Source organism: Myodes glareolus, unplaced genomic scaffold, assembly GCF_982192425.1.
Source record: "Myodes glareolus unplaced genomic scaffold, mMyoGla1.1 HAP1_SCAFFOLD_62, whole genome shotgun sequence".
NCBI lineage: Eukaryota > Metazoa > Chordata > Mammalia > Rodentia > Cricetidae > Myodes > Myodes glareolus.
The window spans coordinates 1039380-1056152 of NW_028263229.1; the positions used below are offsets into that span (position 1 = coordinate 1039380).

General features: G+C 41.1%; 1 pseudogene; it reads left to right on the forward strand.

Moving 5' to 3' along the window:
• Positions 1-13852: 13852 nt before the first annotated feature.
• LOC148117109 (putative ribosomal protein uL10-like pseudogene) lies at positions 13853-14781 on the forward strand (annotated as a pseudogene).
• The last annotated feature ends 1992 nt before the right edge of the window (positions 14782-16773 follow it).

The following is a 16773-nucleotide window of genomic DNA, read 5'->3' on the forward strand; positions in this document are numbered from 1 at the left end:
ATATAACACCTTTTAGAGAACCGTGACACAGAACTCCTTGCTGCTGCCACCTAATTGTCACTGGAACTATGTCTTCAAAGGATCATTCTATCTTTCATCAGGCCTGCTACTTTGAGATATTGGAGAACATGGTAAGACCAGTGGATTCCATTATCATGGGCCCACTGTCATGAACTACACTTTCTATCTCCTCTTACTAGCCTACTATACCTTAAGTCTGGTTATAGGTCTAGAGGCAACAATTTGTGGGCCCTGAGGGAAGTCAGTATTGTGTGGCCTGACATTTCCTTCAAAGAAAGTTAGAGTTGGTTTAGAAGACAATGGAGAATAAATTTCCTCAATCATAGATGACAATGATACATTTCAAGGGGGGAATGAGGGTGGAGTGATTACCACCCCCAGGTGAGATTAACCCTTGAGTACCTGAGAGTTCACAGTTTTGAGCCCTAATATAGTCCTCCCACGTATCCTCATCTCATCACAGGAGCCTATTCTTTACCAATTAATGCCCTTGCCTTAACTGCAGACACTCTCTGAGCCTGGGACTTGAATATTTGCTGTAGTTAAGCCAACCTTATAATGTGGGCTTCTGTTTGATTTTCTATAACATGAGGTATATGGCTGCTGGAAAGATTATCTTCCAGGGCACACTTAGAAACTTTTTATACCAGAGTCTTGTTTTTATACCAGGTATTGTTTCTTTTTATACCAGAGTCTATCAATCTTATCACTAAATTCATTTTTGTCCTTCAACAAATGCTGAGAAGCTAGAAGTAGGTTAACAAAAAGCTCATTCCCATCCTTTGTTAATTTATCCAGAGATGCTAAGAACAACTGACCAGCATCATCACTTTTTTAATTTTGCCACAAACTGTCCAAAGTTTTGTATACAGAGTCACCAGATGCATTCCTGCTCACAACTGGCAAATCGGGATAATGAATTGCATTCTTATCTGTAAGTTTATAGAATATTCTCACCATGGACTCTCAGTTTTCTCTGAGCTCCCAGGAGAGGCTTCATTAGCTGTTGCTGTTGGTAAGTGGGAAAGCCTATTCCAGATATTTGATAGAGTCATCCTTATCCTTATACTGCTCTGGAACCACTTCTGGTACCAAAATCTGCATTAGTCAGGTTCTCTATAGTTACAGAATGTATAGAATGAATAACTCTACACACACACACACACACACACACACACACACACACAATTAAGATATGTACAGTGTATGGGGATTTATTAGAATGTCTTACAAGCTGTGGTTCAGTTATTCCAAAACTTGGTGTCTATGAATGGAAAGTAAAACAATCTAGTAGCTGCTCTGCCCACAAGCCTGGATGTCTCATTTGGTCTTTAGTATTTCCCAAAGAAATCAGTCCTAATGCCAGTGAAGAATTTGCAACAAGGTGAGAGGAAGAAGGCAAAGAAGAAAATCTTTCTTTGTTAATGCCTTTTTGTAGGCTTCCAGAGAAAGGTGTGGATCAGGTTAGATCAGGATTTAAGATCTGGATTAAAAATGTGTCTTCTAATCTCAAGCATCTTTCCACTTCAAATTAATTAGAAATCTCTCACATTTGTGCCCTCCATTTTTAGGTTTTAGTTAATGCCAGATGTAACCTAGTTCAGAACTGAGAATAAATTCAATTAAGAAAATTCAACACGAGAAAAATTATTGTTTTCCATAAAGGGACCACTCATGTGGAATCCTGGTGATGATGGGGAGAGAAATTCAGCCCCTGGCCCAGTTGTGTTGCATGAAATGTCCCTTGAGCTCGTCAAGGAGAGGAGCTGGAGGCCCAGGCTTGACCTGTCCTATTCTTCAAAGTTATTCTTGAACACACTGTGTGCAACCCTAGAAACACAGGAATTTTAAGGAAGGGGAGAATCACAAGTTACAGCTGCAGACACTGAAAATTCCAGTGCAAGGCAAGCTACAGAAGGAAGAAGACAGGGAGGGGATGGCTCAGTTTCACCGAGAGGAAACCATTCCCGCTGCCTAAATCCAGGGTTTGTATAGATTCTTCTGTTGTCTTACATTTGCTCTAATTGATCATGTAACCTGATCCTTGCTCTAAAGCCTAGAACCTGATCTGCATCTGCTCCTGCATGCAGACAAGACTGTGACATCTAAGGAAGATCAAATGAGTGAGCATAGAGAGAGGCTTACAATTTAGTGCCAAAGACATACCAGTGCCCTGCCTGCTAACGTAGCCAGGTAGACACTGGGAAGCTTGAAGGTTTTATTATGTTTAAATTACTTTCATAATTTTATTTCTTTTTTAAAATTATTTTATTACTTAAAAAATACCAATCCAAATTCCCACTTTGTCTTCTCCTTCCACTCACCTCCCACTCCCTCTACAGACCTTCCCACCCTACCTCCTCCAATTCTAAAAGAGGGCTGCACACCCTGCTCTGTGGAAAGTCCAAGGCCCTCTCTATTACATCTAGGTTGAGCAAGGTTTACATCCAAAGAGAATAGGGTCCCAAGAAGCCAGTGCATGCCAAAAAGACAAATCCCAGTGTCACTATCAGTGGCCCCTCAGTCCTCCCCAATTGTCAACCCCCTTCAGAGTTGACTCCCAGTTCAATTGGAGTTGGTGAGCTACCATTAGCTCAAGCAAACTGTCTCAGTGAATAAAACCCTCATTGTCTTGGATTCCTTGCTCATAATCTGACTCCTTCCACTCTTCAACTGGATTTCTTGACCTCAGTCCAGTGTTCTGATGTGGGTCATTGCCTCTGTTTTAATTTATTGTTGTACAAAGGTTCTATGGTGATATTTAAGATAATCATTAGTCTGACTACAGGGAAAGGCCAGTTCAGATGCCCTCGCCTCTATTGCTTAGGGTCTTATCTGGGGTCATTGCTGTGGGTTCTTGGGCATTATTCTAGAGCCAAGTTTCTTCCTAACTCCATAATGGCTCCTTCAATCAAGACATCTCTTTCTTTGCTCTCATATCTGTTTTTCCTCCTTCTCGACTATACTATTCCCTCAAGTTCTCCTTTACCTCCCCTCTCCACTTCCTTCTACCCCCTGCCCCTATGCTCCCAAATTATTTTCTGTTTCCATTTTCCAGGAGGGTCTGTTTATGTTTTTCTTTGGTTAAACTTAATTTTTAGTTTCTCCTGGATCATGAATCATAGGCTCGATGCCCCTTTTACTTTTGCTTAGTATCCACTTATGACTGAATATATACCATATTCATTTTTGGGGGGTCTGGGTTATCTCACTCAGAATGTTGTTTTCTAATTTCCTCCATTTGCATGCAACATTCAAGATGTCGTTTTTTTATCACTGAGTAGTATTTTAATGTGTAGATATTCCACAATTTTTTTTTATCCATTCTTCTGTTGAGGGGCAGCTAGGTTGTTGCCAGATTCTGGCGATTACAAATAATGCTGCTGTGAACATAGTTGAACAAATGCTTTTGTAGTACGATTGAGGATCTTTTGGGTATATTCCCAAGACTGGTATTGCTGGATCCTGAGGTAGGTTTACTCCCAATTTTCTGAGAAACTGCCACATTGATTTCCTAAGTGGTTACAGAAGTTTGAATTCCCACCAGCATGAATGAGTATTCCCCTTGCTGCTCCACATCCTCTCCAGCATAAGCTACCATTATTGTTTTTTATCTTAGCCATTCTGACAAGAGTGAGATGGTATCTCATTGTTTTGATTTGCATTTTCCTGATTGCTAAGGGAGTTGAACATGTCCTAAAGTATCTTTTGGCCATTTGAAATTCTTCTGTTGAGAATTCTCTGTTCAGTTCAGTACTTCACTTTTTAATTGGTTTATTTACAATTTTAATGTCTTAGTTTCTTGAGTTCTTTATATATTTTGGAGATCAGAACATTGTCAGATGTGGGGTTGGTGAAAATCTTCTCCCTTTCTGTAGGCTGCCTTTATTTCTTTTTGACTGTTTCCTTTGCTTTACAGAAGCTTCTCTGTTTCAGGAGGTCCCATTTATTTATTTTTGTTCTTATTGTCTGTGCTACAGGGGTTATATTTATGAAGAGGTCTCCTGTGTCCATGCATTGAAGGTTACTTCCCACTTTCTCTTCTATTGGGTTTAGTGTGTTTGGAGTTATATTGAAGTCTTTAATGCATTTGGACTTGAATTTTGTGCATGGTGACTGATATGGATCTATTTTCATTCTTCTACATGTTGCTATCCAGTTATGCCAGCACCATTTGTTAAAGATGCTTTCTTTTTTCCATTGTATAATTTTGCTTCTTTGTCAAAAATCAGGTGTTTGTATGTGTGTGGATTAATCCGGGTCTTCAGTTCTTTTCCGTTGCTTAACATCTCTGTTTTTATGCCAATACCAAGCTGTTTTCATTACTGTAGCTCTGTAATAGAGTTTGATGACAGGGATGGTAATGCCTCTTGCAGTTCCTTTATTGTTCAGGTTTTTGGCTATCTTAGGTTTTTTGTTTTTCCATATGAAGTTGATTATTGTTCTCTCAAGATCTGTGAAGAATTGTGTTGGGATTTTGATGGGAATTGTATTGAATCTATAGGTTGCTTTTGGTAAGATTGCCATTTTTATTATGCTGATCCTTCCGATTCAAGAGCATGAGAGATCTTTCCTTTTTTGGTATCTTCTTCAATTTCTTTCTTCAAAGACTAATGTTCTTGTCAAATAGGTCTGTCACATCCTTTGTTAGTGTTAACCCACGATAGTTTATGTGATTTGTGGCTATTGTGAAAGGTGATGTTTCTCTGATTTTCCTCTCAGCTTCTCTATCCTTTGTGTATAGGAGGGCAACTGATTTTTTAGAGTTGATCTTGTATCCTGCCACTTCACTGAAGGTATTTATCAGCCATAGGAACTCTCTGGTAGAGTTTTTGGGGTCACTTATGTACACTATCATATCATGTGCAAATAACAAAAGTTTGACTTTTTCATTTCCAATTTGCATCACTTGATCTTCTTATGTTATCTTATTGCTATTGCTAAAACATCAAGAACTATGTTAAGCGATATGGAGAGAGTAGACAGCTGTGTCTTGTTCCTGATTTTAGTGAAATTGCTTTGAATTTCTCTCTATTTCATTTGATGTTAGCAGTTAGCTTGCTGTATATTGCTTTGTTTATATTTAAATATGATCATTGTATCCCTAATCTTTCCAAGACCTTTATCATAAAGGGGTGTTGAATATTGTCAAATGCTTTTTCTGCATCTAATGAAATGATTATACAATTCTTTCTTTCAGTTTATTTATATGATGGAATACATTGATAGATTTTCATATGTTGAACCAGCCCTGCATCTCTGGGATGAAGCCTACTTGATCATGATGGATGATTTTTTGATGTGTTCTGGATTTGGTTTGTCAGTATTTTATTGAGAATTTTTGCATCGATGTTCATGAGTGAGATTGGTTGTAATTCTCTTTCTTGGTTGAGTCTTTGTGTGGTTTTGGTATCAAGGTAACTATAGCTTTATAAAAAGAGTTTGGGAATGACCCTTATGATTCTATTATGTGGAACACTTTGAGAAGTATAGGTTTTAGCTTTGCACTAAAATCATCTGTCCCTGGGCACTTTTTGGTTTGGAGGTTTTTGGTGACAGCTTCTATCACCTTGTGACTTATAGGTCTATTTATATTTTTCACCTGGTCTTGATTTAATTTTGGTATATGGTATCTACCTAAAAAATTGTTCAATTTCTTTTACATTTTCCAACTTTGTGGCTTGCAGGCTTTTGTAGTAGAACCTAGTGATTCCCTGAATTTTCTCAATGTCCATTGTTGTGTCTTCCTTTTCATTTCTGATTTTGTTAATTTGGGTGTTCTCTCTTTGCCTTTTGATTAGTTTGGATAGGGGTTTGTCAATCTTGTTGATTTTCTCAAAGAACCAGCTCTTTGTTTCATTAATTTTTTGTATAATTTTCTGTGTTTTTATGTTGTTGATTTCAGCCCTCATTTTGATTATTTCCTGTCTTCTACTCCTCCTGGGTGAGTCTGCTTATTATTTTCTGGAGCTTTCAAGGCATGCTGTTAGGTCACTGATGTGAGCTTTCTCCATTTTCTTTATGTGGGCCCTTGGTGCTATGAACTTTCCTCTTAGCACTGCTTTCATAGTGACCCATATGTTTGGATATGTTGTGCCTTCATTTTCATTGAATTCAAGGAAGGTTTTAATTTATTTCTTTATTTCTTCATTGACCCAGGAGCAGTTCAGTAGTTGACTGTTCAGTTTCTATGAGTTTGTAGGCTTTCCTGGAATAGTGTTGTTGTTGAATTCTAACTTTACTCCATGGTGATCTGATAAGACACAGTGGAATACTCCAACTGTTTTTGTATCTGTGGATGTTTGCCCTGTTACTGAGAATGTCATCAATTTTTGAGAAGGTTCCATGAGGTGCTGAGAAGAAAGTATTTTCTTTTTTGTTTGGGTGAAATGCTCTATAGATGTCTGTTAAGTCCATTTGATTCATCACATCTGTTAGTTCTCTAATTTCTGTGTTAAGTTTCTGTTTGTTTGAACTGTCCATTGGTGAGGGAGGAGTGTTGAAGTCTCATTCAATTAGTGTGTGGGGTTTGATGTGCGATTTAAGTTTTAGTAATGTTTCTTTTACATATGTGGGTGCTCTTTTATTCATATAGATATTCAGGGTTGTGACTTCATCTTGATGAATTGTTCCTGTTATGAGTATCAAGTGTCCTTCTCCATCTCTTCTGGTTGAGTTTAGTATGAAATCAGTTTTGTTAGATATTAGAATAGCCACTTGTTTCTGAGGTCCATTTGATTGGAAAACCTTTTCCCAATTCTTTACTCTGAGGTACTTTCTGTTTTTGAGGTTGATGTGTGTTTCTTCTAAACATCAGAAGGCTGGATCCTGTTTTCCTATCTATTCCCTTAGCCTGTGTCTTTTTATAGGTCAGTTATGACCATTGATATTAAGCACTATTAATGATCAGTGGTTGTTAACTCCGGTTATCTTTCGGTAGTGGTGTTTGTGTGTTTCCCTTCTTTGGGTTATGCTGATGGTGAGTTATCAGATGTCTGTGTCATTGCAGGTGTAGTTTGGTTCCTTGGGTTGAGATTTTCCTTCTAGGATTTTCTGTAAGGTTGGGTTTGTTGTTACATAGTGTTTAAATCTGTTTTTGTCATTGAATATCTTGTTTTCTCCATCCATGGATGTGGAAAGAAAGCTTTGCTGGCTACAGTAGTCTATGCTTGCACCCATGGTCTCTTAGTGTCTGTAGCACATCGATCTGAGACCTTTCTTAGATTCATGGTTTTCATTGAGAAGTCGGGTGTAATTCTGATAGATTTACCTTTATATGTTACTTGACCTTTTTCCTTTGCAGTTCTTAATATTCTTTGTTCTGTGTATTGTGTTTTTATTATTATATGGCTAGGGGATTTGTTTTTTTGATCCAGTCTATTTAGTGTTCTCTTTTCTTCTTGTACCTTCATAGGGATATCCTTCTGTAGGTTGGGAAAATTCTCTTCTATAATTTTGTTGAATACATTTTCTGTGCCTTTGAGCTGGAGTTCTTCTTCTACCCTTATTATTTTTAGGTTTGGTCTTTTCATGGTGTCCCAGATTTCCTGAATGTTTTGTGTTTAGAATTTGTTGGATTTAGTGTTTTCTCTGACCAATGAATCTATTTCCTCAATAGTATCTTCAGTGCCTGGGATTCTTTCTTCTATCTTTTGTATTCTGTTGGTTATATTTGTCTCTGTGGCTCCTGTTTGTTTACCCAGATTCTACATTTCCCAAGTTCCATTGGTTTGTGTCTTCTTTATTACCTTAATTTCAATCTTCAAGTCTTGAACTGTTTCCTTCACCTGTTTGCTTACTTTTGCTTGGTTTTCTTTGAGGGATTTATCTGTGTCTTCCAGGTTTCTGTTTGTCTTCTCTATTTCTTTAAGGGAGCTTTTCACTTCTTCTTTAAAGGTCTCTATCATATTCATAAAGTTACGTTTAAAGTTGTTTTCTTCATCTTCTGGATTAGGATGATCAAGTCTTCCTGTTTGGTTTCCACAGGGTTCTGGTGTTACCATGTTGATTTTTAGGATGTTGGAGGAACTCTTGCATTGGCGCCTACCCATCTCTTTTTTCAAATGAGTGCAGTAGTGTCTTGGCTTTTTGGTCCAATCTTTGCTATGACAATCTCTTAGATCCACTCAGTTTTGGAGCTGGCTTTAGGTCCACTTAGCATTGGTGCCAGTTGTGTCACAGGGTTCTATGGAGCTTGCAGGGTTGGGGGCGGGTTGGAGGTCAGTTGAGGATGAAGTGGATTGAGGGCTAGCAGGAAAGATCCCTGCTGCTGGCTCTCATGTCCACCAAGTATTGGCTCAGGATGTATTGCTCACAGGGAATGGTGGTTTGTACTTGGGGTGCATTGAGGGCCAGCAGACAAGTTCCCTGCTGGGGATTAGAAATGCCAAGGGACCTGGAGAGGGGCAAAAAGCATCATCACAATTGCCTCCTTGAGATATAAAGTACCATGTGACAAGGTAGAGGTATTTTGGCTTTGGTGAGATCTGCGAATTCAAAGCTACTTCCTCCTGTCCAAAGAATGGACTTAATTATGCTGGAATCATGAAGTGTGATCTGCCTTAAAAATTAGATTCTTACATATTATTGTGTCTCCTCCCTTAGATGTTAAGATAATTGAGCCCATCAGTACCCTCCCCAGAATGCCTCTACTCAGAAATATGGATTCATTTGAAAACACAATAATTCATGGGAAGATTGATTGTTCCATTAATGAGACACTGGACTTACACTTCATAGGAAGTCTTCCCTCTACATGGCAGTTTCTACATCACGGCCAAGCCTGCTTGCTTCATGATCTCCAACTCAAACCAGAAAAATAAGGCATAGCTTTTCCTTTTGCCGTTTCCATTCTCCTATTCTTTTTTTATTTTTGGTTATTTGTGACAGAGTTTCTCTGTGTAACAGTACTCATTGTCCTAAAACTCACTTTGCACACCAGGTTGGTCTCAAATGCACTGAGATCAGCGTGCCTCTGCCACAGTGCTGGGATTAAAGACATGTGCCACCACAATGGGCTCCCATTCTTTTTAATCTTCAAATGTCAGAGAAAATTTTTTTGCATGCTTGGATGACCTTCTGAACTGTCTGACTGTTTCCCTGAAACACACAAAAACACACGCACACTCATATACACACACTCACACAAGCACTGCAAAATCACTAATATTGGTCTTAGCATCAGGATTTCCTCATGAGGGAAGGGACTAGGAGTGTCCTGAGCCTTCCTCTGAAGATGCTGATGGGAAACTGGAGTTTGTCCTTAGTCTGTGGGGAAGGTTTAGAGTGACACAGAGGACAAGGGTGAAGAACAGTGCAAAGCCAGTGCAGACATCATGACCCTCTGACATGCTGTGATTTGTACATGAGGACCTTGCTGTAAGGATCCACAGCTCAGGTGCTGTCATTTGCAGGACTGAGCCTGCCAACTTCAGAAGTCTGGGAGACATAAGAAAGCCCGATTCATTGATGAATTCCATCAAGATCAGGCTTCAGAAAATCATCTTCCACACAGAGACACTCAGAGAATCAAACTAATTCATCTAAATCAGCACTTCTCAATCTGTGGGTCTCTACCTCTTTGGGGGTCAAATGAGCCTTTCATAGGCTCACCTAAGATCATCAGAAAACAGAGATGACTGTTTTACATTGTGACTCATAACAGACACAAACATACTTATGAAGCAGGAGAAAAGGGGTTCTTCACATCGGGGGAACTATATTAAAAGGTTGCAGCATTAGGACTATTGAGAACCACTGATCCAACTAATCACCTCAGACGAGAACCATGGATTCCCTGTCAGATGGGAAGCACTTGCTGACCCAGAGAACTGTTCACAACCTGCATGGAGACTATGAGGATTTTGCAGACACCTCACTCAGCAAGAACATACACAATAACACTGGCTGACACGTCATAGCCCCATGACCGAATGTTTCCCCCATCTAGATCCCAGATGTCATCACTGGACATAAAGCAGTTTAACAATGCTGACCTTGTCTGGCAGTGATGTTCCACAGCCCTCTGAAGTCCTAGTTATCTTTTCACAGTAGCCAGAAAAGTCCTGTAATTTTAACCAATTAAAGAGAAAAATTCATTCACTGGGATTAAAATACTACCACAGTTTCTAAATTTCTGGAACATGGGAAGGGCAGCATGGACCCTGGTGTCAGGAGGCTGTGAAGAAAAGAATACAGATGCACCAGATCAGCCTGAGGTTGATTAGAGCAGAAGGAGAAGGAGGCTTCTGGGAAGGGGTTGGCTTGACGCCCCCCCCCCCAAAGGCATGCTTTTCTGCTCCTGGGAACCCATGTCCTGCATCCCATATATCTCTTTTTCAGGGAGTTTCTCCTGATTAGCCCACCCAAGATTCCTGTCCCTGCCTTCCATGCTCATCTCTGTCTTCTCAGTTGCCTGGCTGGAACTGGAATTTCCTATGGGCAGACTCTCCTCCCCATCCCCAGTGTCATGCCCTGTCCTCCTCAATCTCTTGTTGATTTTCTTCTCTCTTCCCTTGTTTCACACACTCCTCTCCTCCTCTCTACCCTGTGCTCCATTAACTCCTGCACAGTACATAAACTTCCTTATAGCTGGTCATTGATAAGGATCTTTAAAACTAGGAAATGTTGAGTCAACCAACTTTGGCTAAGGCCTGATGTAACTGACATGCCATTTTTTAAAGGCAAGAAACCTTTTAGGACTCTCTCACCCTGTCTTGGCAAGATAAGACAATCCTGTTTTTCTCCATTTACGGATATTTTGTAATTTTGTCAGTGGTTGAGGTATGGGCTTTTTCTTTGCCCAAAGGCCAGTTTTGCCAGGAAGAAGACAAGCTCCATGTGGAGAGTCTTTGGTGCTCAACGTTTTCTCGGGAGTAGAGCGGTGATGCCAGGAGCGATTGTGTCTCACAACTATAGAACTATGAGTTAGATTAAAGGCCATTTTTTACAGCTCTTTGAAGAGGTTGAAGATTATACTGTCTATATTAAGTATGATCTCTATGTATCTAAATAACCTGATTAGCCTAAATATAAATATAATAAACATATATGACTACTGATTTCTATCTATCTAACTTGAAGACTAAGAGAATGAATAACTGTGCAATGAGTGAGGACAATGACCTCCAAATGTAAACAATGTGTATAAATATCTTAATCAGAGGTAGGAATGTAAATATGTGTATATATATTAATACAAATAAAGGTAGAAGCATACTCACATACAACAAGGAAATGACTTGGTGAAGACCCCATGTTGTGTGGAACACGAAGTTGTATAATGTGGATTGCAGAAGTTGAATGCCTGGCTCTTTAAGGTGGGGTGGCCATGTGACTGACTTCTATGTCCAGCCATAGGGCTGGATCAAGAATGAGCTTACCTTGAGGGAGCGAACAGCTCCCATTGCAGGGAGAAGAGGGCTAGAGCGCTTGTGTCCATGTTGCTGGGGGTATCTCACAGGGAACATAATATTTTGTGGTACACAGCTCTATGAAGTTCTGACCTGGTTCCCTCTTGTGGCTGGTGGGCCACACCAGGCCAAAATGAGACCCATGGTTTAAAAGCATGGCCCTAGGTCTGTTCTTCAGACCTTGAAAGGAGACACAAGCAAATGACTCTGTTAGTGACTCTGACATCTCAGGACTCACCACTGGGCTAGTCTGCTCTCTCATAGCACTCTATATGATTTCTCTTCCCTTTCCTGATCACCCTTCCCCAAGCCCAAACCCCTCTTCCTTCCTCCACAGCCTTTAATTGCATCCTTTGCTTGTCTGCTTCATGCTCAACTTTCTCAGAATCCACATAAAGGGGTAGAGTGGGAAAGCTCCTTCTAGGGTCACAGACTAGGGTTTGTGTCCTAAAAATGGTGCTATCAGTGGCAAAAGCAAAGATCAAATAGACAAGGAGAAGTCACTGGGTGTGTCTACCCAACCTCACTGGGACTCCATTTTTAATGTCTTCCTGCCCCTCACCTGGGGTTGAGTCTCCTTCCTTTGAGGTTAGGATGCAGCAGAAGAAACAGCAGCACAGATAATGGATTTGCCTCCTCACCCCTTTAAAGATCCCTTCTCTGTGTCTTCTTGGAAGATATGGCTGCCTCTCGGGGCTGGCCACTCTTCAAAGTTGGTTTTCTGGATGTTTTGATAGTCAGTGTTCTGACACTTGGGGACATCCACGTTGTCTTCGTCTTCCGCACTCCAGGGGTAGTGCCCATGGTATCTTTGTGGTTTGCACTCAGGCTCGGAAGAGCACCCACAGTGTCTGCATTGTCCATGCTCAGGCTAGAATGAGTGTGCATAGAGTCTTCACGGTCTGCCCACTGGCTATGGCGAGTGCCAATGGTGTCTTCGATGTCCGTGCTCTGGCTGGGGTGTGTGCCCACAGTGTCTTTATGGTCCATGCTCTGGTTCATTCAGAAAGCACCCACGGTGTTGATAGTGTCATATGAGAGCTCCCTAGACTCCAGAGGAAATTCATTCAGGTCTCTAGGTGTGCTGATGGTCTTGGTAACCTCAACATCATCCTGTGGTCCTAGGATGGGGTGACACTTGTCTTCCAGGACAAACAGCACATTGATGGGTGATGGATGAGCATGATGGTGCTGCCTGTGTCCTGGGTTTCATCCTCCCCACTGTTATTCAGCAACTCTGAGTTAGAATCCTCCATGCAGGAGAGGTATTCTCTAATGCTTCACTATCAGTCTTCTGGATCTCAGCATCTCCACCATCATTCTGTAGGTCTGAATCAGAGTCTTCCAGGCAGGAGAGGTAGTCCTCATATGTCTCACTGTCATGATCACTATCAGATGAGCTCTTACTCTCTGTCTCCTCAGAACAAAACCATGGGTCTGAAAAACATGACCAGCTTATATCCAGCGCTTGTTTAAATCTGGACAGCTGGATGATGTACAGGTGCTCTTGTTATTTATTGATTCTTTCCCTCTGTATGGTGTTGATACTTCTCCATCACAGAGATTTTTACACCAAAATTCTTCCTCTCTGACACCACTGGGACAGGTGGAGGATAGGACCACCACAAGTTGCTAGAAGGAAAAAGACAAAAGCAGGTCTAGAAGAGAAGTTTATGACTCTCAATGTCTACATCATGAAAATCATAGCTACTTTATACCTCCTAATGATACATCTTAGGGTTAAAAAGAAAATAATGCCAAGCCAAACCCTAAAGCAATTATGAGAAAGCATAAGAAAGATCAGAGTTGAAATAAGTGGTCACTTAGAGTTTAAAACAAAGACCAAAGGAACAATGATCAAAACAAAGATCTGGTGATTTGAAAGGATGAAGTCTGACAAACCCTTGACATGCATCACCCAGAAAGAAGATTCAAATTCTTGAAATGTGAGACAAGACATGAAGTATGAAAGAAGGACAAGTAGGATCTAGGGAACCCTGAATGTGTGTGTGTGATGTGCACTGACTCTAGAGAGTTGACAATCCTGTAAGCAAGAGAGTTCTTGAAGCATAAAAGAGACACTAACATTGATAAGATGTTATTAAGCCTACATACCACTTGATGCCTTCCAGCTACTCCACCCTGTGTGTGAGGATCAATTCCAGAAGTTAAAAAACATGCAAGGTGATCAATTTGGGTATAAGATGAAAAGAGAAACACAACTTCTGTTAGCAAGGACATCCCAGGACTAACATAGTGCATAATGAGTCTTCCCATATAATGGTGACTAGTGCTCCTCAAGAGCATCAAAAAGACACAAGGAAAGATCATTGCAAACATAGTCTTGAGCTCACCAGACATCCTCGTTAGAGTGACATCATTTTTAAACCTTGCATGGCAATCCCTGATGCACTGCCATGATGCCCAGGGAAGACAGGGTGACCTGGAAGTTGAACTACTTCCTTAAGATCATCCAACTTTTGAATGATTATCCAAAATGCTTCACTGTAGGAGCAGACAATGTGGGCTCCAAGTGGATGCAGCAGATCCATATGTCCCCACAAAGGAAGACTGTAGTGCTGATGGGCAAGAACACCATGATGAAGAAGGCCATCCTGTGGCATCTGGAGGACAACCCAGCTCTAGAGAAACTGCTGCCTCATATCTGGGGGAATGTGGGCTTTGTATTCACCAAGGAGAACCTCACTGAGATTAGGGACATGCTGCTGGCCAATAAAGTGCCAGCTGCTGCCTGTGCTGGTGCCATCGCCCCATGTGAGGCTACTGTGCCAGCCCAGAACACTGGTCTGGGTCCCAAGAAGACCTCTTTTTTCAAGGCTACTAAAATCTCCAGGAGCACCTTTGAAATTCTGAGTGATGTGCAGCTGATAAAACCTGGAGACAAAGTGGGAGCCAGTGAAGCTACGCTGCTGAACATCTCCCCCTTCTCCTTTGAGATGATCATCCAGCAGCTATTTGACAATGGCAGCATTTACAACCCAGAAGTGCTTGACATCACAGAGCAGGCTCTGCACTCTTGCTTTCTACAGGGTGTCTGAAATGTAGCTGGTGTTTGCAGACTGGTTACCCGACTGTTGCTTCAGTGTCACACTCTAGCATCCATGGGTATAAGCGGGTTCTGGCTCTGACTGTGGAGACTGAGTCCACCTTCCCACTTGCTGAAAAGGTCAAGGCCTTCCTGGCTGATCCATCTGCATTTGTGGCTGCTGCCCCTGTGGCTGCTACAACCACTACTTTTCCTGCTGCTGCTGCAGCCCCAGCCAAGGCTGAAGCCAAGGAAGAGTTGGAGGAAACAGATGAGGATATAGGATTTGGTCTCTTTGACTAATCCTCTCAAAGCAACAAACTCAGAAAACTTAATCTGAGAAACATGGAAATAAAAGGTTACTTCTGTGAAAACAAAACAAAACAACATAGTCTTGAAAGTCAGTATAACCCTGCGGCTGAACCCAGATGAACAACAACAGCCATCACAGCAAACACACACACACACACACACACACACACACACACACACACACACACACACACAGGCTTTAGTGTACTCCAATGTCCTTGATGAATATCCACTTGTACATCTGTTATCGGAATTCTTGCTTCTTCACACTAAGTCAACCAGCACATGACAGTGAGGATGTTTCCTGTTCACAGAGAGTTCAACAGGGAATCCTTGGACAATTCTATGGGAAAACTATTTAGCAAGCATTGCGGAGGCTGGAGAGATGGCTCAGAGGTTAAGAACATTGCCTGCTCTTCCAAATGTCCTGAGTTCAATTTCCAGCAACCATATGGTGGTTCACAACCATCTGTAATGGGGTCTGGTGCCCTCTTCTGGCCTGCGGGCATACACACAGACAGAATATTCTATACATAATAAATAAATATTAAAAAACCATCAATTTTGTCATTCTCTGAAGAAGAAACAGACATGAGGTTCATACTGTAAGCCCCTGGTTCCAGAGAAATGGTTTCTAGAGCTGTGCATCAGTAGCTGGAAACTTAATTGAAATGGGGCACAAGGGGAAGGTGTAATGTCACAGAGCAGATGAAAGTAATCCCAGGTCACTGTATACATCTATAGAAGTAGTATAGAGGATTCCTTATTTCACACAGATAAGGTGTAAAATAAGAAAAATGAAACCAAAGTAAAACATGGCAGAAAATTTTAAACAGAACAATTAAGCAAAATGAACACATAAGCAGAAATCCATGCCTCAACAAAAAGTGTTGAGTGTATGTATTAAGAAGAACAACTGAACACAAAATTCAACCAACAAAGAGGAAATCTCCCAATGTCAAGGTCCAAGTTAGGAGATTCCTGTTTATCAGGTCAAGTATAGAAGTCCGGGTGCTCTCTATTCAACAAGAATTTCTCTGCAGCATCAAGACAAATTGCCTCTAATGACTCCATTTCCTCTGCTGGGTTCCACCATCATGGGGCTTTACAACCTCCTTTACAGCACCCACTGTTAGAGACCGGAAATCCAGAGACTTGAGATGATGTGAAACCTCTGCAACACAAACCTTGAGGACATCTGGTCTTCAATAACAGCCACAGTAACAATCGTGCACTCAGTTGACTTTGAGCTACCCTGGGTTAGAGACAGGGCTGTGGACTTGATAGTGAACACACACGCTTCCTCAAGGTCCTTTTCACTCAGACCCTCAAATTCTCTGATGACTCCAACTACTGCAGCCCTCTTCATCTCTACCCTCATGATACTCAGTTTCTTTCCCTTAAACTTGTATTTGTGGGCATGGAAAAGATGATGGCCTGTCTGTGATACTGCAAGGCCATGAGGAAATTGTCACCCCTCAAGACTTTCCAGAGCATGTTCTGTTTAACGAGTGGCATGGTGGGCAGGAGAAGACTCTTAATGTGATAAGGGGATTCACAACCACAGGGAAATGCTGAGGGAAGTAATAAGGCAGGTGTGTATGCTCTAAGCACATGACCAAACCAAATCCCTTACCTTTTACAGCTAAGTTAAGAAAACTTAACATAAAGAAATAAACCAATGTACAAAATGTTAAAGATGAATGTGTAGAGAATAATAGAAAATGATTGATAATAAAATAAACTGAAGAACAGGCACTAAGTAAATCTAAACCATGTCAGTCAAAATTCATGCACAAACCTGACCCCACTGGGAAGCACACTTACAAAATTCAGGTCAGTGGTAATCACAGATATTTAGTTCCAAAATCAGACAATAAATATCAAAGTCTCTCAAATCTTCTGCAGCCAGCCAGCAGCTTCACTGCATTCGAAGGACAAGATCTAGGCCAAGCTGGTGACTAATATGAGTGGCCCTCTCTC